The sequence below is a fragment of the Mus musculus genome, chromosome 15 (assembly GCF_000001635.26).
Source record: "Mus musculus strain C57BL/6J chromosome 15, GRCm38.p6 C57BL/6J".
NCBI classification, from domain to species: domain Eukaryota; kingdom Metazoa; phylum Chordata; class Mammalia; order Rodentia; family Muridae; genus Mus; species Mus musculus.
In genome coordinates, this window is record NC_000081.6 from 52438197 (window position 1) to 52465522 (window position 27326).

General features: G+C 39.5%; 2 long non-coding RNA genes across 4 annotated transcripts; one reads left to right on the forward strand and one right to left on the reverse strand.

Moving 5' to 3' along the window:
- Positions 1-986: 986 nt before the first annotated feature.
- Positions 987-5775, reverse strand: Gm41321. Its single transcript, XR_875336.1, has 3 exons — positions 5719-5775; positions 3244-3360; positions 987-1414 (listed from the first exon to the last, which is right to left on the reverse strand). It is a non-coding gene; the product is annotated as a predicted gene, 41321 (long non-coding RNA).
- Positions 5776-6899: 1124 nt separating this feature from the next.
- Positions 6900-11547, forward strand: Gm41322. 3 transcript variants are annotated; one of them, XR_001781601.2, is made up of 3 exons: positions 6900-7084; positions 8839-8953; positions 11332-11547. It is a non-coding gene; the product is annotated as a predicted gene, 41322 (long non-coding RNA). The 3 variants fall into 3 exon arrangements; XR_875337.2 differs by having other exon boundaries at positions 8900-8953; XR_001781602.2 differs by lacking the exon at positions 8839-8953.
- Positions 11548-27326: the final 15779 nt, after the last annotated feature.

Genomic DNA, 27326 nt, shown 5'->3' on the forward strand with positions numbered 1-27326 from the left:
CATGGATTCATGGGAAACTATATTGAGGTTACAGTCAGTTACAAAAGCAAAGAAAGGCCCAGGCTATAGATACAACCTTCTGCTTTAGATAATGTGTTCTTCTTCCAGAGGACCTTGATTCAGTTTCCAGCACCAAAATCAGGTCATTAACAATCAACTGTGAAGTGATACTGGAGGACTCCGCACCGTCTTCTGACCTCTGACAGGACTCCACTCATGTGCAGAAACCCCCGCCCAGGAACACACACACACACACACACACACACACACAGCAACATATACAGAGTTACACTAAATTTAAAAATAATTAAAGGAAAGAAAGACCTGAAAAAGATCTAGAATTCACTGGCAGGCTATATGCCCTACTCCCACATTTCTTATGCTTCAGCAGTTGGGTTGGTCTTATGATGAGTTTTGGCCAGAGAACAGTGAACAGAGTGATCCAAGTATCTTTTTTCCTAAGGCACTTAAGAGCATGTGGCTTTCTCTCTCATAATCTGCTGCAATGATTTGAGGAGACCCTAAATGGAGTGGAAAGAACTACATGACAGAGGCATCTAGGATGACTGGATCAAATAGAGAAAAAAATCTAAATACTTATGTATTTAGGAATGTGTGTATGTACATATGTATGTGTGTACATATGTATGTAATTACAATTAGTGAATTAACAAATCATGAATTTGAAATAGCAAAGAGTGGTATATGAGAAGTTGGAGAAAGGAAAGTAGAAATGTTGTAATTATTGTAGAATCTTTAAAAACTCTTTAAAGATGAAAGAGGGCAACCAAAAAGCTTCCATCACACACTTCCAGATCTGATGCTAACTTCATCTGTTTCTGTAATACAACCATGTTTATCTTGCCCCAAGAAGATAGACCTTTCTCCACTGTCAGAAAAATCATCCACATTCAGAAAGAGCATCACCCTTATTAGAAATAGTGTCAGAAATAAAGTAGAACAAAACAGACTTTAAACAGAGAAAGTACTATGTAGACAAAAGTTTAATCAAGTCATCAGCTGTGTAAAACAGGTCTGAAGTAGAAATTTCTGGTTTCTTAACACCTCCGTTGTGTCATGTGATGTTTTCCCTGAAGCTGTCTTCCAGAGGGCATGTGATATTTAACTGAAAACAGACATCTGAGAGAACATGTGATGCTTAGAAAGAATACAGATGGAACCCCACGACAGTGATAGGATGCCCTTGCATTGCCGTGTCCTGCAACTCTGTGCTTCTGCACTGGTCTTTGCTGATCTTCACTTCACAGAGAGAAATGCTCCAAAGACCTTCTTGTGGTGTTCTCATTCTGACACTTCCCACCAATTTGTGCCAATTCGGTGGAGTCTTCCGGCTTCTATGGGATCACATCACTGCTACTGATTCAGGTAGCTATGAAACTGGACTGCTTGTATCCTGACAACAAAAAGTAGAATCTCCTTAAGGAACTACTTCTAAGCATATCCACAAAACAATTATCATACTAACCTTTTTTTTCTCCCTACCTCTGGTGGGTGGGTGAGAAGGGAGGTTGAAGCAGTTAAGAACTCTAAATAAAGTAGGTTTTGAAAAATGAAAGCCTACACAAGCCATTAATGATGTGAAGCAATACTGTCTAATAGCTAGAATATATGTACTTCGGGGTTATTTAGTAGACCTTATTTAATCACAGACTTCCAGATCTTAGGTGTAAAGTGATGTTGAAGGTTACTGCACATGACTTCTTCATCTCACTTGTAAAAATATCTAAAATTCAAAGTATTTTTCCTAACTGGCCCAGTAACTCCAGGACAGAGCTAGATTGATGAGGCAGTGATATCAGGCTATTCTGAAAGAGTTAGTATGTGTCCCAAAGAGTTTTGTTACCCTCTGCAGAGAACTGGACTAAGAGTCGGGAGGGAGAGTATTATATTTGAGAATGGCCAGTTTGAAAATTCTAGAATGTGGAAGTTATCCAGAATCTCAGCAAAAAGCTTGGAAGAAGAGGAAAAGTGACTTCTATCAATCCAACATAAAAAAATTTGCATAAGTCTTTATGCCAGTGTATTGATGCCAGTGAGGCCAGAGTCGTCTAAGACGGATAATGGGTTGATGTCTCAATTCCTCCCATTTTCAGTTTTTGAAATTCTGCTATTAGACAAATCAGAGTGAATCAGCACAATCTGAACCTTGTTCGAGGAGAGAGTTTGTCACTGGGTGATTAGCTAACTGTTTGCAGTATATTTCCAAGTTCTGGACAGTACATAATTCTCCATGCCTTGCCTTTTTTGGCCTTCTTAAGAACACCCCCAGGTCCCTCCTTGCCTGAAGAACAAATTCAGGATAAGATCATGTACATATTGTACATTTTCCAAATAATTTTCAGGTTTTAGAAACTTCTTAATTTAGTTGTTTGGAGAGCAAACATCCTGTTTTGTGTGAAACATCCTGTTTTGTTTTGCAACAAAGCAAAAAAATTAAATTAAATCGCAAACAGCCTGAACTGATAGGTGGTCTGTGCATGAAGCCCAGCATCGTTAGTGATGAGGAAGGGTGTAGACTTCTGGGAAAAGGGCAAATACTCTAAGTATACTTGTGTTTATCTTCTTTCTCATTTGCTGCATTTTGAGTATTATCAATGGCTTTAAAAGAGAAAGATAAATCATCTTCATTAATTCTTTCATTAATTATTCCAAGAATTTTCAAATTAGTGCACATTACATCCTGACATTCCAAAGGATGCTTTTCTGTTTCTGAGTGAAATACTTATGTGTATTCAGGCCATGTGCAATTTCATCTTCCATAACCCTTTTGGATATCTGTCAGTTGCAGAGTCATTATATCTCAATGTCTCCATTTGCAATGCTCTGGTTTATTACATGCTTGGATTACACAGTGCTGGGATATTAAGTGTTTTCAGATGGCTTAGTGACCTCTGTGGGATTTTTTTTTCTCCTCCTCATGATTTGCCTTTCCCTAAAGTATTTTCTGTGCTTTTGTTTATTCTTCTCTGTTTATTGATTTATAGGGTTTATGTATGTGGCTGGTTTTGCTACCATTAAACTTTGTGTGTTAAACTTCTGGCGAATACTTTTCTCCACCTCAGAGCTGCACGTTTACACTTTATTTCTGTTTGTCACTTTAACAACCCAAAGGGTTTTATTTCTCACCTGGCCTAATGTTTTAGTCTGTTGTGGCTTTCAGTTTGGCTCATTCTTAGAAATGCTTATATCATTTTAAAATACTCAAATATTCTCCTAAATTACCTTCTGGTGCTATGCCTTTCCACGTAGGTTATAAACCACACTGATGAAGAGGACAAACTCCAGAGCAGAATGTTTGGGTCAAGTTCCACCTGTCACTCACAGCACGATCTTGAACATCTTGAAAAGGGCACAATAAAAATTCATATATCAAAAGCTTGTTAGAATTAATAAATTTATTGGTTTGGCATATTTAGAACAATCTTCCTATAAATAGTAGCTATGTAAAGATGCTGAACATCATTTATTTTGGAGAAACTATTTGGAACATATTGCTTGGCCCATAGTTCAGAGCTCTGTAAATAAAAAGTTAATCAGCTCACACAGACTATCTTTTGCATTCTTCCTTTTCATTAGTTATTTATGAGGGAGTCTGTCAGGCCACAGGGTGCATCATCATTTCAGCAATTTTTTGCATAAATAGCTGTTAGGATTCTCCATGGATCTTGAGACTCTTGGATATAACATGCGAAACAGATTTGTAGAAAGATGTAAGGCAACCTAGGGGATGGTCAAACATGGAATTTACTCACATATGACAACATGGCCACAATTCTTTAAAAGGCAATTATCACTTGTTAGCCCAAAGGCATAGAAATGAACCATACATCATTTTCTCTCCTGTTTTACTGATGTAAACTGTTCATCCCGCAGCCTCTACCCAGTAGTTTAATGATGATTTGTGTGGTTATTGGAAAAAAAAAACTTCCTGTTCTATTACAACAAATAATTCATAAACCAAATGGTTGGATATGAGAACTTTGTTCTTTGCCCTGAAGGATCTTAACAATTTTACAAGAAAGAAAAGAATGAAATTGAAAAGACATAAAATTCCAAAAGCCCAAAGCTGTCTGTAATGATAGAGCTGCTGAAGTTACTCAGAGAACTGCAGCCAGGAGCCAGGGTGGTGTAGCCAGATGTGTCAGACACTGCTCATGTCCAGTCTACATAGACTCAACTGATGATGTCTACTCCTCCTGCCGTTCAGTTCACTGGAACTGACAAAGTCTCTCATAGGAAACATCTCTGCAAACTGGAAGTATTAAATCAGGTAATCGGGGTTCACATTTTCCTGAGACTAAGGGAAATTTCGCCTTGGCTGCTTCTTATTCATATATATATATATATATATATATATATATATATATATATATGAATAGCTTTTAATGGTCACTGGAAGTCCTTGAGATGTCTTGTTTTGTGGGCACATTAGTACATCTCTGGCTCTGTCTTCATATGACTTCTTTCCCTAAGACTGTATATCATATCTCTTTTTCAAAAGCTCTTATAAATATACCAGACCTTGGGTTTAAAACTCATTGGAATTCAGAACAGTATCTTCTCAATATCCTTATTCCATTGAAGGAGAGATGACTTGGCAGTTAAGAGTACTTGATTGCTGCTCTGGAGAGGACCTGGGTTTGCTTCCCAGCACAAGCATGTTGGCCCACTACCGACTGTTAATTCTGGTTGTGGAGAATGCAATGTCCTCTTCTGGCCACCAAGGGCATTGAAGCATGTGTTACACATACATACATACATACATACATACAGGCAAAACATTCACACACACAAACAAAAATACAAACACTTTTGCTTTGAACATTTCTAAATGCAAATGGGTTCCATTCTGAGGTTTGGGGAAAATTCTTTTAGAGGGAATACTATTCACTGCATGTTAGAACCTCCACAAATTGAGTTTGAAACTGAAAAGGGAATATGAGCTAAGGGCAAACATTTGAGTGTTCATTAAAGTGGAGAAATAAAAGAGAAACAACACCAGGAAATCAGGAGACCAAGAAGAAGAAAAAAAACCCCAAGCACATCAATATTTACTTGGTAGGCAGAAGGAGGGGAAAGGCACCCATAGGAGGAGCTGGAGAGATGATGGCTCATGCAGAGGAGTGGGGTTCAGGTCCAGCACCCTCGTGACAGCACATAACTTCAGGTCTGTCTTCTAGCCTCTTTAGAGCACCAGGCATGCATGCAGTACATACACACATGTGCAAAATATTATACATATAAAATAAAACAAGATGATATGGTGCCTATAGGAGCCAGAAGAAGACATAGACATGTAGCCTTAAGGAGAATTTAAAGCACAAAGTCACAGAATCAGCATGATTACAGGAAGTTACTGTGCTACAGCCCCTGCCATTCCCCTCTGCAGTTCTCCAGTTCCTAAATAGATATTCCCAGTCTATCTCTGCTATACATGTGGAAAGTGTGCTGATTTGAATAAGAATGAGCCCTATAGGCTCATATATCTGAATACCTGGTGCATAGATGATGGAACTGCTCGTGAAGCATCAGGATGTGCATCACTCATGGTGTGCTAAAGGTTTCAAAAGCCCATGTTATCCCCAGTTAGTGCTCTCTGTCTCCAGCCTGTGGATCGCATGTAAGAGCTCAGCTATTGCTCTTGAGTGTCTTGACTGCCCCCACCCCCATTCTCCACCATGACATTCATGAACTCACCTTCTAAAACTGTATGCAAGGTCATGCTGTTTCTTCATAGCCATAGAAAACTAACAAAGACAGAGAGATTGGATTTTAGAAGTTTCAGATATTTTGCACAAGACCCAAGAGCTAATTTGTAATTAAGGTAGCATCTGAGCCCACATAAATATGATTTGCAAAGCTTCAGCTCCTTTCCTTATCATTATCTTCACAGCACCCTAACAGGGAAGCATTTGAAGACAGGTAATGCACAGTAACTGAGCAGTGCCTGGGCCAGTTTCTCAAATCCATGGTTACCCATTCCATTCCATTTCTGTTCCTATTTTTTCCTTTCCTTTGCTTCTTTCTCCCTTTCAGAAGTGATGCTTCACTAAGATTCAACATCTGTCCCCTGACTTTTTTTTGTAAATATGACTGCAAGTGACCAATAAAATAGGAGAAGAAATCATGAACCAAGAAATATAAGAAAGCAGTTTTAGGTTCAGAAACTCTGCTTTATGCCTAGCTACACTGGAAGATGCCCCTTCCATTTTTCCCGCATTTCTGACTTCTTCCTTTCAGTAATGCAGACACAATGGATAGCATCACATTGGCCAGTTTTTAACCATGAGGCAACTTCTTGAATTAGAGCCAAGTATTAATCAAAGAACAACAGGAAGACCAGAGGAGTCCAGGCCATCGATATCACGAGAGAACTGCTTCAGTTGTTCCCAGGAAGAATTCTTCTCAGCCCTAATGACATGAAGAAAAATACTCAGCCAGCCCCCATCTTGCTCCAGCCACTATTTTTTTTTCTTTACTACTTTACAAGGAGTCAAACAAAGCATGAGGTTGGCACTGACTTCTCATAGCCTCGGTGGTGAAAGCAAAGCTTTAGAGGGGAGAAGAGGAGGTCAGCCCTGCACTAGGACACCGGAAGGACACAGAATGGAGATTAAATGGCCTGGCTTCAATGTTCAGGCTAACATAAGAAGTGAGGCAGTGTTGACTGAGATTGAGAGTAGGAGGACCTCAAGCTGGGAGAGACTTTTAATCACTTTAATGATGTGCTAAAATGAAATACTGTACCAAGTGCTGATCTTTGTACTTTGCCTACTCTGTACTATAACTTGTCTCTGGGGATAAAAAATTGGGTGGCATTTCTCCCATTCTGAACATAAAGAACATTTGGTTTTTGTAGCTATGGAGACTGATTCCATTCTGGAAGTTCCATGCATACTGTTCCAATATTTTGGCAGCAATGAGAATTACCTGATGGCTGGTTCAACATAAAGAATGTATTTTTTTTCCTTTTCTGTACCTCAAAGAAGCTATGAAAATCTTACTTGACTTCTGAGTCTTCAGAGTAGATTTAAAGGCAGATAGACAACAAGGGAGACATGGGGTAAATATTCACTCCTGCCTGAAAGTTTCCTCTCTCCTCTGCTAGGCTGAAAGGAGAGAGATAAGGCTTGTGGGGAACTCAGCGGTTTGCAGTTTTGCCTTTGTGAGGCATTCAATTAATTTCCCAAGTCAATTTCTCAGTGTATCTTCTATAATCAATATTCTCAGATTGTTATCAACAACTTGGTGTGGCGATCCCTAAACTGCTGCATTTTGATCTGTGCTCAAGTATGCGGGGTTGTGGGATGAATTTGGGCTTTTGCTGGGACTAGCTTTAGTTACAAGATAGCATAGAATTCATGTTCTCCTAGTCAGGTTTCATATTCATGGGCACATTATCCTTTATTAGAAAATGGTTTATCTTCTTGTGTATTTCCTGATGGTGATAAGTCAGCCCAAGAGTTTAACGCATTTTATTTTGTGTTGCATTGAAACAACATGCTGGGATCATTGCAAAATCTTTAACATCTTTATTAACTAAAAGGATACACATATCATATTCACATTTCGTGTCTAAAATGAATAAACTCGAAGATTACTGGGTAAAGCTTGACTTTAATTTCTCAATATTGCCTTTTTTTTCTAGTCCCCTGTGAGATACCAGAGAGTAAGGACTGGGTCTCATGCACTTTGTTGTGTATCATGTGAGGAGAATTGCTATTACATAGCAGAACCTCTGTAAATGTGTGTTGGGAAAATTACTGAATGTCTGACTGGATAAGTCAGAGATGTCTAACACACAATTTCTACAACCACATTGTTTAACATACACAGTACATGTATATATACACCATGTGAATACCATGTATAACCGTGGTATTAGGCTCTGTGAGTGGAATCAATGATGAAGAGACTATGGGTTATACCTAGAGCCCACATACATATGTGTGATAATTCACATGTAACACCATACAATTGCTCATCTAATAGAGTACAATGCCAAAATGCAAAGGAAAGATGAGGTAGGAAGGACACTAGAAACAAGTTGTACTACAGAGTCAACTAATCTGGGCCCTTGGGTGGTCATAAAAACTGAACTACTAACCAAAGAGTATGCAGGGGCTGGATCTACCCTACACATTGGTAGCATTTGTGTAGCTTGGGCTTAATGTAGATCCCTTAACAATTGGAACAGAGGCTGTCTCTGACTCCACTGTCTGCCACTGGATCCCCTTCTCATAACTGGACTGTCTGGTTGGGCCTTAGTGGGAGAGGATAAACTAAGGCCTATGGCCACTAGATGTCCCAGGGTGCGGTGGTACCCAAGGAGGTCTTCCTGTTCTCTAAGGGAAGGGGGTAATTGTTGCACGAACTATAAAAAACACTCTAGTGCCAGCTATGTTCTAGTAATGCGGTTTCCCCGCCCCCAAGGTAGCCATCATCCATGTGGTGGCTGCCCAACTAGCCATTCTCTTGCTGTTGCAGATCCTGCTCACATTCCCAGCCATCTGCCCCCTGTGATAAAGTGTCACAAATCCCCATAACTCGGTAAAATTAAAACTCTTGAGGCTTGTAAATTATCAGTCAGGCTTATGTCAGTAAATTCTCAACCCACAAAGCGCCCACACAATGAACTCAGAGCCAATTGATGATGGTATAAGCTGCCTACCTAGATTGGACAAAATGTCCTGTGATAATCCATCCCTTATATGATATTCATAGTTACCTGTGGCTATTTAAAACCACGCCATGAATCTGATTAGTCTATCTCTTCCTCTATCTTCCTTCCTTCTCCTTGTGTCCCTACCTCTCCAGTGTCTCTGTACTGTCTCTAAAACTCTCAGTCTGCCTTTTTTTTTCCACTGCTCAATCACAGGTTCTAACCTTATCTTGTGCCTGCCCTCACCTGCATATAGACAGCAATTCACAGGTAATGATGAAGATATTTGTAAGGATAGGACTGGGAGGAGAGTAGGGAGGGGAGGGCTCAATTGGGATGTAAAGTGGAGAAAGAGGGAGAGAGAGAGAGAGAGAGAGAGAGAGAGAGAGAGAGAGAGAGAGAGAGAGAGAGAGAGAGAACCTTCTCAAGCAGATAAATGTAAAAGGTACAATTCCTATGGTAGAGATATGGAGCGTTGAGCAGAATTTGAATCTGTTCTTGAAAGTAACCTAAGCTAGAAGTATGAATCAGGGCATCATTGGTGCACTTATGAATTCCTAAATTGAAGCAATTAGAGTTAGCCCAACTGAGGGAATGATTGCTCAGTAGTACTTGCTTTACAAGCATGAGCATCGGAATATGAACCCCCAGATAGGAGTGTGCCCCATGTAAAGTCAGGCATAGTAGAGTGTGGCTATAATCCCAGCACTCCTATAGTGAGATGGGAGCCAGACACCAGAGAATCCCTGCAAGATTTCGTGCCATGTAGCCTGATGCATGCAGCTATGAACAAGCAAGGACCAACACCCAAATTTGTCCTCTGATTACTACACATATGCTAGGACATGTGTGGGCATGGGCGCACGTACACACACACACACACACACACACACACACATGGGGGGGGGTCAGACTTTTGAAAGAGTTAACCTAGGAAGAGCATATAGATACTAAAGAAAACTGCAGTTATGCAGTTATTCATTTATTCAAAACCTAAAAGATATCTCAGACATAGAGACTCCTACATGAACTCATTGGGCTCCTTTTCCATCCCTGGATGGTTGTATGTGTTGCAATGTTCTCATTAAGTTTCTAAGAACATGCCTCTACATCCTATAGCCTGCTTTGCAGGTCAGAGCTTTAGACAATGCAATCTAATAATCCATAGAGCACTTCTCTAGCAGGAACCCAGAAATCACTAACTTCAAACACCAAATAAATACTGTTTATTAAGGGAAATAAATGCCTTGAATTCTCCATATATCAAGCTCAATCATAGCAGCAGGGAAAGTAAAAAAGAGAGCAGAGATTTTCTTCTTATGATTAAGTTCATTAAAATCCTCAGTGAGGTTGTCAAATGTTCCCCTAAGGGTACAATCTATTGTATAAGTGTGTGAAGGGAATTGTGCAGGAGTCTCTTCTGCTTGTACTCATTCAAGGATCAAAACTTAAGGCAACCTCAGTCACTTTCCAGAGAGGAGAGGTGATGAGATGAGATCCCTTGAGCCATAATGTCTAGTCGAGTAGATCTCAACTTTCCTAATGAGATGACCCTTTTTATACCGTTCCTCATGTCGTGGTGACCTTACCATAAAATTAGTTGCATTACTATTTCATAGCTGAACTTTTGCTACTATTGTGAAACATAATGCAAATATCTGATACTTCAAATGGTATTAGGTGACAATTATCAAAGGATTGTTTGACCCTACCCCCTAAAGGGGCTACAACCCACAGGTTGAGAACCACTAGTCTAGAACCTTCTTGCATTTTTTTCTCTCTCTCCCTCTCCAGTAGCTGTGACATTATAATTTGTCTCTAAGCTCCAAAACACATTGTTGTTTATGTAGAGGGCACATTGCAGTGGCACCATGTCACAGACTATTTCCTGAGAGTTCTCGGGTGCATTTCATAGAGATCTTGTGATTTGCTCTTCTTGAGTTCCTCACTGTTACTCAAAAACTCCATCTCTATTAGTGAGCTTCTCTTGAACTTACCACATTTTTATTGTAGAAACACAAAAAAAACGTTTCATCCGTGCTGACCAAATATATTTTTTCTCCAAATATTAAGTCTTCCATGATCTTTAGCCATTGTTTAAAAAAAATAAAAACAGAAATGTACCATCTTCCTTCCACTAAGTGGGAGATTTTCCACTTGCATATTATTTCAGAACCTAAATAAATAACCTCATTGTGAGTTTAGATTTGTACCCAGCCTCAAGAACAGTCAAGCAAAAATTAAGATAATGCATACAAGGGAAGTTGAAGAGAATGTCACAATCAAGTCTAAGGAGATATGGCAATTGAGTGTATTATGGTATCTTTGATGATAACTTGGAACAGAAAAGATCACCAAGTTAGGCTGAAAAAAATCCATAGAGACTATTAACTTTAATCAGTAGTAACATGTCACAGCTGTCAATCAAATTTGGAAGATAGTAATAGAAACTGGGTATAGAATGTAAGGGAGCTTTTTATAATGTTATTTTACTGTTCCTGTAAGATTATAACCAGTTTTAAGATAGTGTCTATTAAAATACTCTTTAATACTCCTTCAATGGAAATCTTAAAAATCTAGATTAGAGTCTCATCCTGAGACTAACAGAAGTAGAACTAACTCTCTTCCTCTTTCTGTGTCTATCTCAGAGCATGTAACCTGGTGACCTCCAACCAAGTGGCTACAAGATTGTCAGTCATATATCCCAGCACCTGGCATGCTTCCCCATGTAAATAGAGCGCCATCGTGACCTTAAGCCTTCAGCCAATGACGTTTGTCCACCCGGGATATTCCCACTCCCTCCCCCAAACTATATAACCCTTGGTTCACGTCAAATAAAGCGTCTGTGCCTAAGTCCACCCTAAGTAACCATATGTGCACAATGTCTCAGAGCTGTTTCATTAAGGATTGTCACAGAAGCACCCCCTCATCCCCCTTCCTCTTCTAGACTCTGCTTCATCCTTGCAACCTGTTGTGTAGCAGTGTCTGACACTCCAGAGGGAAAAGCAGACTCGGACCCCATCTGTTCCAGGTTTCATCTAGTCCTCTCCAAACCTGTGCAATGGCAGAGTCTGGATACCCAGAGAGGAGAGGAAGAACCTGAAACCACACTATACAATTTATCCATTTACTGCATACGATAAAATTTTAGTACATGAGTACAGCTGTACAGCCGTAGGATCAAATTATGGAACGTTCTCAACTTCCCTTGTGATTATCATTGGTACCAATCTTTACTTCTCACTTATTTCAATAATTTAGCATGTGTTTAGGAAGATCTTACAAATCGTGATGATACCATGATGAATATGAAATGTTCTTATTCTCCAAGAGGTTCTCAAGGCAGGCATATATGTGTTCATCCCTGTGATCTCACCACTGCAGAGGCTGGCACAGGATTTGCGCAAATTAGAGACCAGTTGGGGCTGCCTAGTGAGGATCAGAACATCCTGGGTCACATGTAAAGTTCCTACCTCAGTGAGCACACAAGACCAGCAAGCAAGCAATATCATTTGAGGGAAGGCAGGGCTCAGGTGAGGTACCCAACTCACTGGTCTAATAAAATGGGACCTCTGCTGAGAGATGACTGTCTGACATTGGAGGGAATGGAAGCGTTGGGTAAGACATTCAAAGGATAGAATTATAGGGTCCATTTTTAGTGCTCTCTGATACAACCTGAAGTGGTACAGGAATAAAGTAGCAAAGAAAAACCTAGATCTAGGCTTTATGTGTATGTCAAATTTGAAATTATTTTTACATAAATGCCCGTAGCACCTTTATTTATAAAATTAAAACGTCAAAAAAAAATCTGAAATATCTGTCTTTGGGTAAATAAATGAATGACAGCCCATGCAGCAGATAGATAGTCAAGCTACATGACTATTGGTAGCTACAACAACATAGAGAGACTGAAGCTCTCAAGGAAAGATTCAGCACCTATAATTCCAACTCTGTAAACTTATTGAAAATGCAAATTAATCAACAGATACATGAAGCAGACCAATGTTTGTGTTTGGATAGTGAAGCTGTTGCAGGGGATTGGAGACTTTGCTGTTCATTGTATATGAGCTATGTTCCCTCATAAATATAGGTTTTAGAATGGTAACCCTACTCTAGTGATAAATTGTATCATCTCTCTAGGTTCTTAGGATCTGTCATTTGGTGAATGCTGACATGTTCTCCAATAATGGACCACAGATTGAAGCCCAAGGAAAGCTCTTTCTAGGGCAGACTCATCTCTCTAGTGCCATAACTCTGCCTCCTTGCTCACGTTGACTGTGTCAGTCCACTGTGTATCTCTTCCCCTGAGATAACTTGATAGTCAGTGTCTTTTACCTTTTTTACAGGTTACAGGTACTTTTCATCTCAGTTAGTGCTGGGTACTGGTTGCAGTGACAGTAATAAGATATTACTATTAGAGTAACCCTACCTGCCACAGTCACAAAGGCCCAGGAAAGAAACTAGATCTGATCTGCAAGAGGCTTGGGCAGTATATGTAGGAGTGGGGAACTGAAGAAGTACAAATTGGTAGTTTGTGTTTTAAGAGAAGGATAAATAATTAAATCCTACCTCTGGCATTCCCTAGTTTGTCTCCAATGTAACCCTTACCTAATTCAGAATTAATGCTGTCCTATTCTGTATTCCCTGATCCTTTGTGTTCACAGTGTTTACCTTCTGGTAGACTATGGCATCTTAAAGACAACAGTAATTTAAACTAAGACAAAGGTAGTCAAACATCAGGTTTAAAAGTCAGACAAAGGTAAAGTCAGGTTTTTAAAAATGCAATTATGCAATTTAAATTTGTCTGCAGTCATACTAATGCTTAAAATTATGAAAACTACCTTATTTTCTGCCTTTATCTAAAATACAATATAATTTTATTGTCTTGTTACAAAATAATGCTTGCTTTCCCCAACATATATTTAAATATTACTGAGCTATCTAACATCAGAAAATCGTAAGTCCCTTTCTCATCCTCCCACCCCTCAGAGAATGAGGATAAATTGTTATTCATGTTCAGTTGTCTCAACCCTTTCCAAGATCACATTCAGAAGAAAGTGGAAACAGTCACAAAAATTGAAAGGTTCAGACGTGTGGTGAGTGAGAAACAGGACCAGGCTTCTTATGATGAATAATTGAAGTAAATGTCACATTGACATCATTTCGAGTAACAGGTGATACCCTTTGTGAGTTAATGGCAGAGGAATTAGGAAAGCTTTGCCTAATCACTGCCATACTTTAAAAGCTCACTGTTATCAGCCCAATAAAAGTTTTTCACTTTCTAAACTCTATCACCTTCTAAGCCTGCAGTCTAAATTCTCAATACTTTTGTATAGACCTGTCAAATTTATTGGTGAACAGTTACATTTAGATGTTGGCTCCTTCCTTGTGAGTGACAATTATACATCCATTTCTTTTATTGATTTGTTCATCTCAATGTTCTCCAAAATCATTAGAACCATAAAAAATTAAAGCATAGAAGAAATCATGCATATTGTTCAGTCCAAATTTAATTTTACAGATATGGAAAGCAGGCCCTAAAGGGGGAATTATTGAACTACACTCACACCGCAACTTATGTCAATATTTAATGCAGAAACAGATTTTCTATTCTCAAAAAGCTAACTTTCTTCCAGAATGGTTTACCAAACACAGAACATGGGTTAAGATTTTCTTCCTATATGACCATGTTTAATGACGAAGTTGATTTAGATATAGTTAGACACCTACTCTTCACTCCATAGCAATTCTATTTCTTCATAATAAATTTTCCCACCATCAAAGCACAAAAGATATAAATAATTTTCTTGCTTGTGATCGTATAAATCCTTTTCTTGCTTGTGTCTTGGTTAATAGTTGCATGTGTAACTACTGCAACAAAATACCTCTCAAAAGCAACTTGGGGGAAGTAGTTTATTTTTGTTTACAGTTTCTGGTTATGTAGTAGAAAGAGAGAGTAGCAGGAGCTTGAGGCATCTGGTCATGTTGCACCACAGAGGGATATGGATGCTGATACTCAGCCTGTATTCTCCTTTGTATTAAGAATAGAACTCTAGCTTCCAGAATGATGCTGTCCATAGGACAGTTGGGTGTTCTCAATTCACTTCATCCTATCTAGACAATCCTTTACACTTTTCCCCACAGACTGATCTTATCCAGATAATTACTCACTCCAATGTCTAGAAGCTTGTCTTGTGGTTGATTTCATGTGCTACAAAGTTGATAGTAATTTTTGACCATCACAATTCCAATCCTTATTTACTTGAACCTACCACCTTTAAGCAATAATCTTCCTTCCTATATCTTCAAAAGTTCATGGCTATCCCATTACCCCAAAATCCATTCCAATTTCAAAGGTCCCAACAGATTTTAACAATTCTAATACTATTTAAAAGTTAGCAGCCCAAGTCTAATCTGAAACTTAAGGAAATCTCTTTGCTGCAAATTCTCAGTGAAGGGAACCAGGTTTCTCACCAATTGCCTGGTCTCTTTACTAATTGTTGATATTTTGCATTTGTCTGTACTCTCCTTGTCCAAAATTTTAAAACTATTCACATAACTTTCCCCAGTAAAATCCACACTATTTTTTTTCCGTATTCACCATTTTCTTACTTTCACTGTGGACCTGGATGAGAGCCATGAACAGTAACCATGATATACATGAATTCCATATGGTTTGGAAGTGTTCTCAGTCAAATTAGTCTTCTATCTCTGTATTCAGCTTCATACAAGTTCTCAGGGCATCGCAGAATGTAGCCAAATTTCTTACCAAAATATGCCATGAAGAATTCCTAACTCAGTTTCAAATAAAGTCACTGGGCACCCTTGACACCTCATGGGCCAGACTTCTACTGCCCACATTTTTCTCATCATTCTTGACTCAGAGAAAATGTGTTTAGCATGCCAGGGCTTTCCTAACTCAAAGATTCAAGTTCTACATTCATCCCACAAAGAAGTTACAAAGACCTAAGAAGAGTCAATGGTGAGGTCTACACATGTGTTCACATAGGAAAGCACAATTAATAACGGTCAACTTCAGGTTTACCTTCTTGTCAAGGCAATGAGATTGAAATTGCAGAAGACATTGTGAACATCAGATACTCCTAAAGGCAAATAATAATCTTCAAAATTAGATGCTTGTCTATAAATTGATCACTTAATATTTGAGTTAATAAAAGATCAAAAATCTTTCATTATTTCCCCCAATGAACCCTTTGGATTAAAGATTATCAAAGATCATGGTGAGCTAGGCTCTGTCTTTTTAAACTTGGTTTATATGCTATTGCATAGAGCCTGATGTAGAGATTAGTGCTTAATAAATTTCAGATGATAAATGGCAGTTTAATTGGAATAGAAGAGCCTATAAATGCCATGACTATAAAAATAGCATGGAGATCATGGTACAGGAACTTTTGTGGTCCCATCTCCTCCATAATGTGTATGTATAGGTGTGTTATGTTATATAACAAATGGAATTATAAGTTAACGATCTTGAGAAAGGGATATTATATTGTCCCAGTATAATCATAAAAGCCTTTGTCAATAGGAAAGCAGAGGCATGAAACTCAGAGGTAATGCAATGATGGAAAAGAGCTGTCAGAGTTAGGGGAGGAAGGATCCACCAGGCAAGGATGAGCCAGCTCTAGAATCTGCAAATAATATGGAGACACATTACTGTCTCAACCATACAGATGGAATGCAGCCTTGTTGACCTACTATAGATCTCCAATTGTGCCAACCATAAGCCAATAGACTCCTGTTAACTCATTAAAAATTCTCTTTTTGAACAGAGTAAAACACTACAGGCTTCTCCATCTTAGCGTCACACTGTCGTTTGGGGACATTCAGCATGTGAACTTGTGCATGGATATAGTAAATCCAGGAGCACTATAATAAACCACCCGGTTATTGCTGAAAGTGGTGGCTCATAACTCTTTTCTCCTCTGCTGCCACCTTCCTCCTCTTCATTTCTTCTTGAGCTATATGTAACTGCACATGAATGTCTCAGGTATTGCATTGGAGTCTGCAGTGTTTTGAGGTACATTTTAAAAAGAAACTTATTTCCCACTTACTTTTATGTGGCAGCTGGAGTTTCTGTGACTCAATCTTGAGGTATTCACTTGTAAGAAATACAATACCAACTGCCAAAGACCAAATAATTGACATTTTTTCCTGTTCATTTCAACCTATTGGATTCAATCCTTGTCCCAAGGATTTTAACAAGCAGAAATAAAAATCAGCTTTGCTTCACATTTACTTTTGTTTTGTCTTTTAGGTGAGAGATAAAAATACAATAAAAAAAAATCTCACATCAGTAACAGAATGTGCAGATAATCTTAACTGCATGTAAAAACTTTCAAAACCAAAGATCCCTACGGAACCTGCACGTCTATCGCTTGTGAGTATGGATGTATTGTTTCACACAGCAAATGGAATTGTGAATAGATTAAGGACCTTGAGAAAGGGCCATTTTATTGTTCCAGTGAATTCACAGATGCCCTTATAGACAGGGAAGCAGAGGAGTCCAATCAGAGGAGATGTAATGATGAAAAAGAGGTATCAGAGTCATGGGAAATAGAAAACACCAAGCAAGTACCAGCCTGCCCTAGAATCTGAGAGTGATATGGAAATACATTATTCCCTAGCACATTCGGATAGCCAGAGGAAGCAAAGCTGAATAGTATTTTCTTTCCAAAATCATTAAACTTGAATCCATGCATTTTAATTGTCATATTTGACTATTTTTAAAGTTTGTATCAGTTCAAACGTAGACCCCAAGTTTCTTGAATCATGTGCTTTTATATCATGGTTTAATTTTATTATTTTTACAAGTTCAGTTATTGGCTAACAGATGTAGGTTTTATCAAAGTCACAAGCAAGCTACTTCCAAGCTGTGTCCCTGAGCAGTCTGGAATGATCAGCAAGACATGTCAGTAGACATGACCAAATGCATTATCCAGAACCTGTAGCAAATCTTTGGGCATATCGTTTCAGAACCAGGATTTTATCTGCTTCTTAGGCACCCACACTTTGTATCTGCTGAGTTTCTTCCCAGTCATAGTGAACGTTGAAGTTAAATTCAAAGCCTTTCTTGACTGAATGTTCCCAACACATGGAGATGATAAATGTTTCACGTGATTGTTAGAAAAATTATCCACGTTTGATCACTGCATTTTCACTCATATCAGCATAATCCACTGTGCTTCAAAACACCCTATTATGCAATTATAGGAAGAGGCCTCCCTGAACACAGATTCTCAATAATTCCAAAGCCATAATCAAAACTGATCAGCTAGGTTTATCCTTCAACAGTATTCACCTGCCCGAAAAAGTGAATTCGAGAGTCTCCAAGACTCAGCAACGGGCTTTTCCCGTCTCAGATGGCTTGTCTGATCTCCACAGTGTTTAACAGTACATTCCTACCACTCTATGCTTCCTTTCTCTAAATATGTCAATAATATTGATTAAGCGATAGTGTAGTGAAAGATTAAGGAATCCATGCTCTGTGCCTCTACTCTCCTTTCCTAAGCAATTGCTCATTTGAAAAACAATCTTTCTGTCTTACTAACACTGCTCAGCAGGGCACTCCGTGCAGCCAATTGCAATCAATTTGAGTTGATATGTGAGACGAAGTCTAGCACACTTCCCACTTTTCAGCAGCAGCCTTTTTCTAAGGACCTAGGAGACTCCCTGTCTCTTTTCAGCGGGTGCTCATTTCAAGTGGACACAAACATAGCAGAATTCTGTCTCTGGAATGATGGCCAAGGCAATGTACTTGTGTCCTGTGGCTCTGTTCCGCTGTATGTCACAAGCACAGGCACACATTTCTTTCTACGGAAGCACAGTCACAAAGAAGAGAAATATTGGAGAGTTAGTTCAAGGTTCGTATTTATTAAGGCAATGCATTGCACTTGTGTTTCCTTGCCTGAGATCTGTTGTCCTTCGTGGGGCCTAAGAGTGATGAGAAGGAAGGTACCTGTGTTGGTTAGCTGTGCTTGCAACCTAGTAAAGAGCAATAAATCTTGAGTCAGGACATGCACTGTTGGCTGACGCCTGGACCTGCAGAAGGCCACAGTTCTTCATGTGTTTACAGTGCATCAGTCTGTGGACCATGCATTCAATTCTCTTCTTTCAGAACTTAAATGTTTAGCTATCTTCTGTTATGCTTCCTTGGTTTGTTGTTGTTGTTGTTGATTTGTGTGTTTTTAGAATGCCAGGAAGTTTAGATAACTCAATTGTTTGTCTCATTTCCTTCCTTCCCCCCTCCCCCTCCCCCTTCCTCTCCCCCTCCCCCTTCCTCTCCCCCTCCCCCTCTCCCTCTCCCTCTCCCTCTCCCTCTCCCTCTCCCTCTCCCTCTCCCTCTCCCTCTCCCTCTCCCTCTCTTTCTCTCATCTTCCTTTCTTTATTTCAATTCCCATGGTACTATTAATCATAGAAAACTTCCAAATTATGTGTCAAAAGTACCTCTAAGAATTGTATACACATTCCATTCAAAACATATTTTTATATTGCTTTCTGGGGTGCTATCAATTCAGTGCTTGCTGATTCGTCCTGAGCAACTTCTACTTTAGTTTTACTGAGATGTCTATTGAAGGCTTTGAAAATACAGTATGTGCAGCCAAATCCAAAATGTGTAATAGAAACAAACTCAAGGAAGGAATTTATTAAGGAGAGAAAAAAAGTTGATCTCTCAGCTCCGTGAAGATTAGGAAACTAGTGCTTTCTTTCATCCTGAAGCTATATATCAGCCAGATATCGTTTTATGTAAAGCCTACCATGCATGAAGCCACTCATGTCAGGGAGCTGGGGGGATGATGCAAATTTACAGTTTTGTGCTATTTGAACATTATACATTGAGATTCAACATTAACTGCCCACTCACTGGCTACTCTTTCTTTGTACTTGCCGCAGACAAAGGAAGTCATTTGTTAGTCAGTAGTTTTCTCACTCTATGTATACAAAACAAACAAACAACAACAACAACAACAAAACCCTCCAAATATCCTCCTGATCTTGCTCATAGGATACTGACTGTGTCCCTACATGATCTAACTTGTGGTTTTTGTAATTGTACAAACTTTGTAATTTTCTAACACTGTCCTCTCTCTTACTGCCATCAGAATGATGTCTCTACAAAACCTAGATAGGAACAGGGCTCTGCCATGATCTGTCTATGTTTGGATAGGAGCAGGGCTCTGGCCTGATCTGTCTATAATACTGGATAGGACCAGGGCTCTGCCTTTTACTTGATCTTTCACAGCTCTCCACTGATCAAAGAAGTTCAAGCAGAAATGTTTTTGTCGAAGCATGGGGGAGACTGTCTCAATCTGGTCCTGGTTTGTTCGTCCTCTGCCCACATGCCTGGCTTCACATTAGCCAGACAACTTCTTCCTTCACAGCACCCTCTCCTACCTCAGTTGCAGATTCTTCTAATCTCTAGGTTAGACATTAGGTTGAGATTTTCCTATTCCAACTCCTTGCCTGTCCCATTTCTAATCGTCTGTATTCTTTATCTTCTACAACAGAGATGCTAACATGTCCTGCATCTGCCCTTTCTGTATCAACTATCACTCATCTATCATGCCTTTAAAAACCTCTGGTACCTAAACAGAAGACTTCCTAAAGGGCCTGAATATGTCTCATCCATGGTTGTATTCCTGGCACCTAATTCATGGTAGGAACGACATACACATTTAATGGAAGAGGAAATGAATGAGCAAAGACAAGCATGGTAGAAAAACCAGGTGTGTTAATCAGAGGCAGGTTTATTGACCCACCACACTAATCCTTGGAGAAACTAGCATTCCCAGTCAGGGGCATATTTAGGACTCTTTTCTGACAGTTTCCAGGATTACTGGGCTGGGTAAGTTAAAAGATATTCAGACCACCTTGAACTAAAGAGGCTGTGTCATCTTGCAGATCCACTTACAGGGTCCAGCAAGACAGTTTTTGAAGCCACCCACCCTGACAGAGGTGGCCATGGGAGAATCGCATCCAGGATTGCAATTAGAGCTAGAGGAGAAGAGGAGGAGACAGGGGTCAGTGAACCAATCAATAATCAGCAACTCCTCCCCCACATCTGCCAGGAGGGAGGCTGAAGCTATCTGCTTGAGGATGGCTCTCATCTTAGGCGGTGCACTCCTGCCATCTAGTGGCTCTGTCACACTTTGCAAGCATGCCTTTAACCGGCATGGCTTCAAGGGCTGAAAAATCCCAGAGCTAGATTTAATGCACTGCTCAAACCTGGAGTAAACTCACCAGGAAGATGCACAATACTTTTGGGGTTTCTTTGTCACTGACATTTAAGAAAGTCTTTATGGGTGCTGACTAGAAATGAATCTTTCATGATAGTATTAGTCAAGGCTAATATCAGATATGAACACTACCTTTTATTTAATGAGGAAATAGGATGTGATTTTTAGCTTAGAGTTAAATCAATCTCTCTCTCTCTCTCTCTCTCTCTCTCCTTTCCCCAAATGGTCCCAAATGTGTTACAAACACTGCCTAGAGATTGTCTTTTTCCCCAGCAGCAAACTGGATAATTGCAAAACAGAAAGGAAGAGCTGACTATGGTGTAGCTGAGGCATGCCAAGATAGTCAGAAATGACAGTGTGGAGACTTAGCAAGGGAAACATTTCAAGGACCAAGGCTGACAGGAGATGAAACTGCCTCAGGCTTCCCAATCCCTCAGGGAAACTGGCAATCTTATTGCTTTCTTCTTCTTCTTTTCTTCTTTTTTCCATGGCGCCCCAAAGGTAATTCATTAAAATATTAATAGCTTCTGTTTGCTCTGGGGCAGTGAACTGGGACAGATCCAGCTGTACAAGAAACTAACGATATGGGCAAGATACAGATCTTGACCACGCACACTCTGTGTCTGAGAAAATCCATCCTGTAGCAATTTGGAGACAGCCAGGAAACAGCTAGCCTAACCTTCAGCAGCAATATTTGCAGATAAATGGCCTCAGGCACAAAAATATATCACACATATGTGCATTAAGTATCAATACAAGTTCGGTTGTCATGATATAAAGTTAATATAGAATGTTTCATAGAAATTATTGCTAATATGTAAAAGCATATTAAACTTATAGTAACCCTCAGCAAAATAACCAAGCAATAAGGGCAAGAATTTTTAAAAGATAGTGAGAAAGTTTTCAGGTTATATATTTACAATGTCTTCTATGGAAATGATCCAATTATTTACATGGTGTAGCTTTTCACAACTGTAATGTGACCCTCTGATGAAACTTGCTAGGCACAAGTGTTTTACAAACATTTAATCATCTCCTAAGACTCTGGCCTTTTTTTCTACATTCTATGTCGAAGCAGGTTTGTTGTGTTTAGATAAATGTGTGTTATGTTAGGCTGTGGTTATTATTAAAATCAATTGCTAAATCACACACACACACACCCCAAACACACACACACACACACACACACACACACACACACACACACATCCATACACACACACACACATCCATACACACTCTTTCCAAGGAAACTCTTATGTTTGAAATACTTGTCTCATTGGATCAACACAAAATTATGACATTAAAAACTACCTTAAGGTTAACAATTGCCTGAGAAATAAGATTTATATTAATCATTTAAATGAAATTTCAGGTCTGATACTTACACAGTGTGTGGTGATTTGAATATGCTTGGCTCATGGGACATGGCACTATTAGAAGGTGTGGCCTTGTTGAAGTAGGTGAGGCCTTGTTGGAGAAAGTGTGTCACTGAGCAGGCAGGCTTTTGAGGTTTCCTCCTGTGTGCAGCCTCTGCCCAGTGTGGAAGAGAGCCTCCTTCTGGCTGGCTGTGGAAGACAATCTCCTTCTGTTGCCTTCAGATCAAGATGTAGAACTCTTGGTTCCTCCGGTACCAAGTCTGCCTACACTGCATGCTGCCATGCTCCCCACCATGGTGATGATGGACTAAATAAACCTCTGAAACTGCAAGCCAGCCCCAAAATTAATGTTTGCCTTTATAAGAGTTGTCTTGGTCATGGTGTCTCTTCACTGCAATAGAACCCAAACTAAGACACGGTGTATTCATAAAATAACACAATGGGCCCCCAATGTGAATCAATCTATCTATCTATCTATCTATCTATCTATCTATCTATCTATCTATCTCTCCATTTCTCTAGCTATCTATATCTATCTACTATAAATCTGTTTATCTATAGTGATATACAAGATATGGATATAGATAGAGAGAGATAGAAAGAAGTTATCTGTGAGATGGCTCAGCAGGTAAAGACATTGCAGTGCAAGTCTGGTGACCTGACTTTGATCCTAGGGCAAACCGGGGCACATGCATATCCACACTTGCATATCATATGCACACATGCAAATAATAATAATAGTAATAATTTAAAATTAATTTTTAAAAGAACATATTTGTTGTTGGAAAAATTACCTATGTTATCTTTCAGTTCCAAATATTATTAATATTATTTATGTTTTAAAAGCCAAGACACAGACAAAACCCCTCTTCAAGAAAATTTCATGTTTTAAGATATGTTAGCTATTCAGTTTAGGAAAAAAAAATCTTAAGCGATTTTATTCCTAAAGAGTTCTACTTCCCAGCCTTAAGTAGAATGATAGAAGGAAATTCTCATAAGAATATAACACTCAGTGGTGAAAGGCTCTTACTTCTCTTGCAGAAGTTTCTAGCTTGGTCCCCAGCAGCCAAATCTAACAGTTTCCAACTTCCTGTAACTTTAGTTCCAGAGACTCTAACACCCCTTCCAGCCTTTGTGGGTCCATGCACGCACAAACACATACTACTCCCTAACTCTGTCTCTGTTTCTTCCTCTCTCTCTTTCTATTTCTGCCCTCTATTCTTCTTTCCATCCCTCCCTCTTTCCCTCCCTCATTGCCTCCCAATTCTAAAATATAATAAATAAATCTTACTTTAAAAGAGAATATAAAGTCTTTAAGAAAAGGGTGCAGAAAGGCAGCACAAATTACCCTTAAATCACAAGATAAAAGATGGCAAGCCTCCTCTAAGTTTCCTTATTAATTCTGCAATAGCAAGTAATTAACATACAATATAAAATACAATTTCATTAAAAAATGGTCTTGACTAATCTGTATCTGGCCTGTCTAAAGACCTGTCCAATAAAGAGTGTAATTTTTTCAGAACCAGAAATACTCTTTGATTGGAACTCCATGATATCCATGTCTCCTTTGAAAGATGCTCAGACTTTCCAGTCATGCATACTGCCTAATAGTATTGATCCGGTCAAGGTCCTTGACATTTGAATCCAGTTCTCCTTGCTGTTTAGATTTGGGTCAATTACCAGTATTCTATGAGCCACTTTTCCTTATTGGTCAAATGAAGATAAAAAATGGTCACAAAAGAAGACACAGGTTTTGTAAGACAAAGGTTAGGAAGAAAGCAACAATTTTGCTCTTATAGGAGGTCACAGCTTTCATTGACCTTGAAAGTGACAGATAAAGGAGAGTTGGAATGGACCAGATCTCAGTACCTGTTCCTAACCAGCTGACAAGGGACATGTTTGCTCGGGCAAGAAGGTCCCAGGAGACAAGTCTGCACCAATTTATCTGTCAGGATCCTTGTCAGCTGTGTCAAGGGCTAAGTAAGAACACAAATCAAGTTTCTTAGTATCCTACAATGAAGGGGTAAAATAATATTTTAGGCAATGTACAGAAACAGAAACTGGTTGCAGAGTCTGTTGTAGTGCGCTCACTACTTCTAAGCTGGAACACTTAGGTTAAGACAGCCCACCCTAGATGAGCAGCTCCGTGACCTTGCCACTGTTTATCCTCTTTCATGTTCTGCACCCTTGTCAATATGATGGAATAATTACTGGATAGCTTTGACCCTGCTGCCCCAACGATAGTCAGTACTCATTATATGACAGAGACCTTATACACTAATTATCAGATTAACTGACTGTACTATCTATATGAGGAAGCTACTACTGCTAAAATTCCCACTTTGTAAATGAGGTATGAGGAGTGTAAATTGCTGAGGATTACTGGGGCTACTAAGACATTATAAGGCAGAACTGAGACACCAACACCAACATTTTAATTATGGTATTACTCCCCCGCAGACTTTCTCCTGCCTTGCCATCAGAACTGTCCAGTCTAGTCTAGATTCAACGTCTTGTTGTCTTTATTCGACCTTGATTTCCTCTGAAGCTAAGTGAGGAAACTGGTCTAGAATCAGGCTCAATGTGTCTTTTCTCAAACACCCACTCAGATCAATTTTAACCGAAGTGTTCCAAGAGCACTGTGCCCCGAACGATGGCAAAACTATGTCTTAGGTCGGCAGGAAATGTTACTGTGACTAATACGGCTTGCTGTGGTGAGACATAAGGGCTTGTAACACATATGCCATCCCTAGGAAAAGATAAACACTCTTCGAGCTGCTGTGCTTCGTCATAGAGAGCCTCCATTTTTCTTTTAGCATCTAGTTTAGTCAAATTGACGAATTAACAGAGGATATTGGAAATGTGAGTCAGAAGTTTCCATTTTTTTATTTTTTTAGTTCTGTACATTCCATTCTCCCTTTCTTCTTGTACATCACCCTCTCCCCCATCTTAGCCATGGTGCACAGTGGGAAATCTGCCCCCCCCATACTTCAGACAGTAGGTTAAAATTATTTGCATCTCATTCTGTTCCAGTGTTTTAAAACACCAAGGAAGAAATTGACCTATCTCAAGACATCTCTGTGATGAGGAGGAGCCAGGAGAGGGAACACACCTAATTATAGGTGTTCCTACTTGGAATTACAAAGGTGCAATTGAAAGGAGAAAGGAAGTTTCCTGAACAAAAGAATGGCTCTCCCAAGAAGACAAGAAAAGGAGGGTAGGAATACAAAATGGTAAAGTCTTCATTGAAGATGCCACGGGAAGAAAGAATTTCTGCCTCAGCAAAGGCGTTTTTTTCTTCTTTATAAAACACACCAAGCATGACCTAGACTCCACCATCTGTAGAACCAGACTGATCTCACCCCTTATTAAGACCTGAAAGGGAAGCAATCCACATGCTTTAATTATCATGACTGTGAAGGTGAAGAAGAGCCTTCCTTTGAAATGGAGTTTTGTATTCTTCCATTAATTGTACCAGGAAATTGAAGAGACGCTTGAGTTTTAGATTTGATTATCTCAACATAAATGTATTTTTGCTTCATTAGCAGTAAAATATATAAGGATGATGATAGACCATTCTAAGTATTATTTCCTTATTCCTGGTCTTAATCTCTATATTTAATAAGGAAGGGCCAGGTTCAATAAAGGGTGCATCTGGCTTCAAGTGATTAATCGATTTTTATAGAATGCACATGCTAGCAATTCTTCGGGAAATTAGACAAGACACCATGAATCACGATTCCCTGCACACACTCTTCAGCCCTCCCTTCCAGCTTTGCTTTTACTAATCAGCTTCAATTGACTATCTCGGGGCATTTTTACAAAGGTGCATCCTATGTCTCTCACATCCTGAATTAATGCCGTGAATAATTAGCTCCAGGGACTGAGGTCTCTTTCATCTGCATGCAAGCCAACTAAATGGTTTTCCTTTACTGCTTGAAATGTGAGCCCCTTCCTTTCATCCCCCACTCTCCTCCTGGCTGCTGTAATTGGGATGTCAAATTGTATCATTCTGTAGGGAGCTGAACTTTCAGAGATCGGTCCAGGACAGACTTTTCTTGAGTTGGGGGGCAATTTTTCTTTGTAATGTCAGTTCCAATTCCTCTGGGCAGGAGATGAATTAGTCTTGTGCATTAACGAGGGGGTGAGCTATAGCCAGCTGCAAATGCTGCAGTTCCCGATGAAATCACTGAGCAAAATGCACAAGTATATGAAGCAGTGCTGGCTTGAATGACAGGGGACATCTCCTGAAAAGGAACGGAAGTCAAAAGGTAAAATAAACCTCTATGGACTCTTGTTGTCAGGGAATGTAGTTCCTTAACACTATGCATGGATCTCCTTTATTGCTCCATCTCCAGAGGCTGCAGCAGGAACTACCAAATACCTGGTGTGTTTGCTGTCACTGCTGTTTAATGCTACCTGGGTAGGCCAGGCTGCTGATCACTCATGGCACTTTCCAGCTGAGCCCACATGTGCACTGGGACTGGCAGAGAGAACCCTACAGTTGATCAGAGTTGGCACACAAGATGGAACCTATTTGTAATTGCCGGTGTAGGCCATTGTAAGTGTTTAATAAATATTTGCTGAATGTAAAAATAAATGAGGACAAGATTGTTGGAATTAGGAGACTTTGTGCCTCTCTCCTCCCTTGAATTTAGAATGCATTTTGTTTTGTTTTGCACAAATGCTTCCAGCAAATTACAGCCAAACAATTTAAAGTTAGACCCATCACCTTAATTTGACATAAATCAGAGCTGAATATCTATTACTAGAAATTTTAGATTATCCTAACATTCAGAATAAATGCACCTGACTAAACTTGGGGAGAGGGGGTCTCAGAATTTCCTTTCTTAGCATGAAAGTTGTGCACATTGATTTGGTTTGAAGTCAATGGGCCAGAACATACAGTTCACATCATGAGTGCTGAATTAAAGACTGAGAGATTGTCAGCTCTGTCACAGACCTACTCCTGAGGGCAAGCTACAGCTGTTCAATTCACCAAGGTAGTCC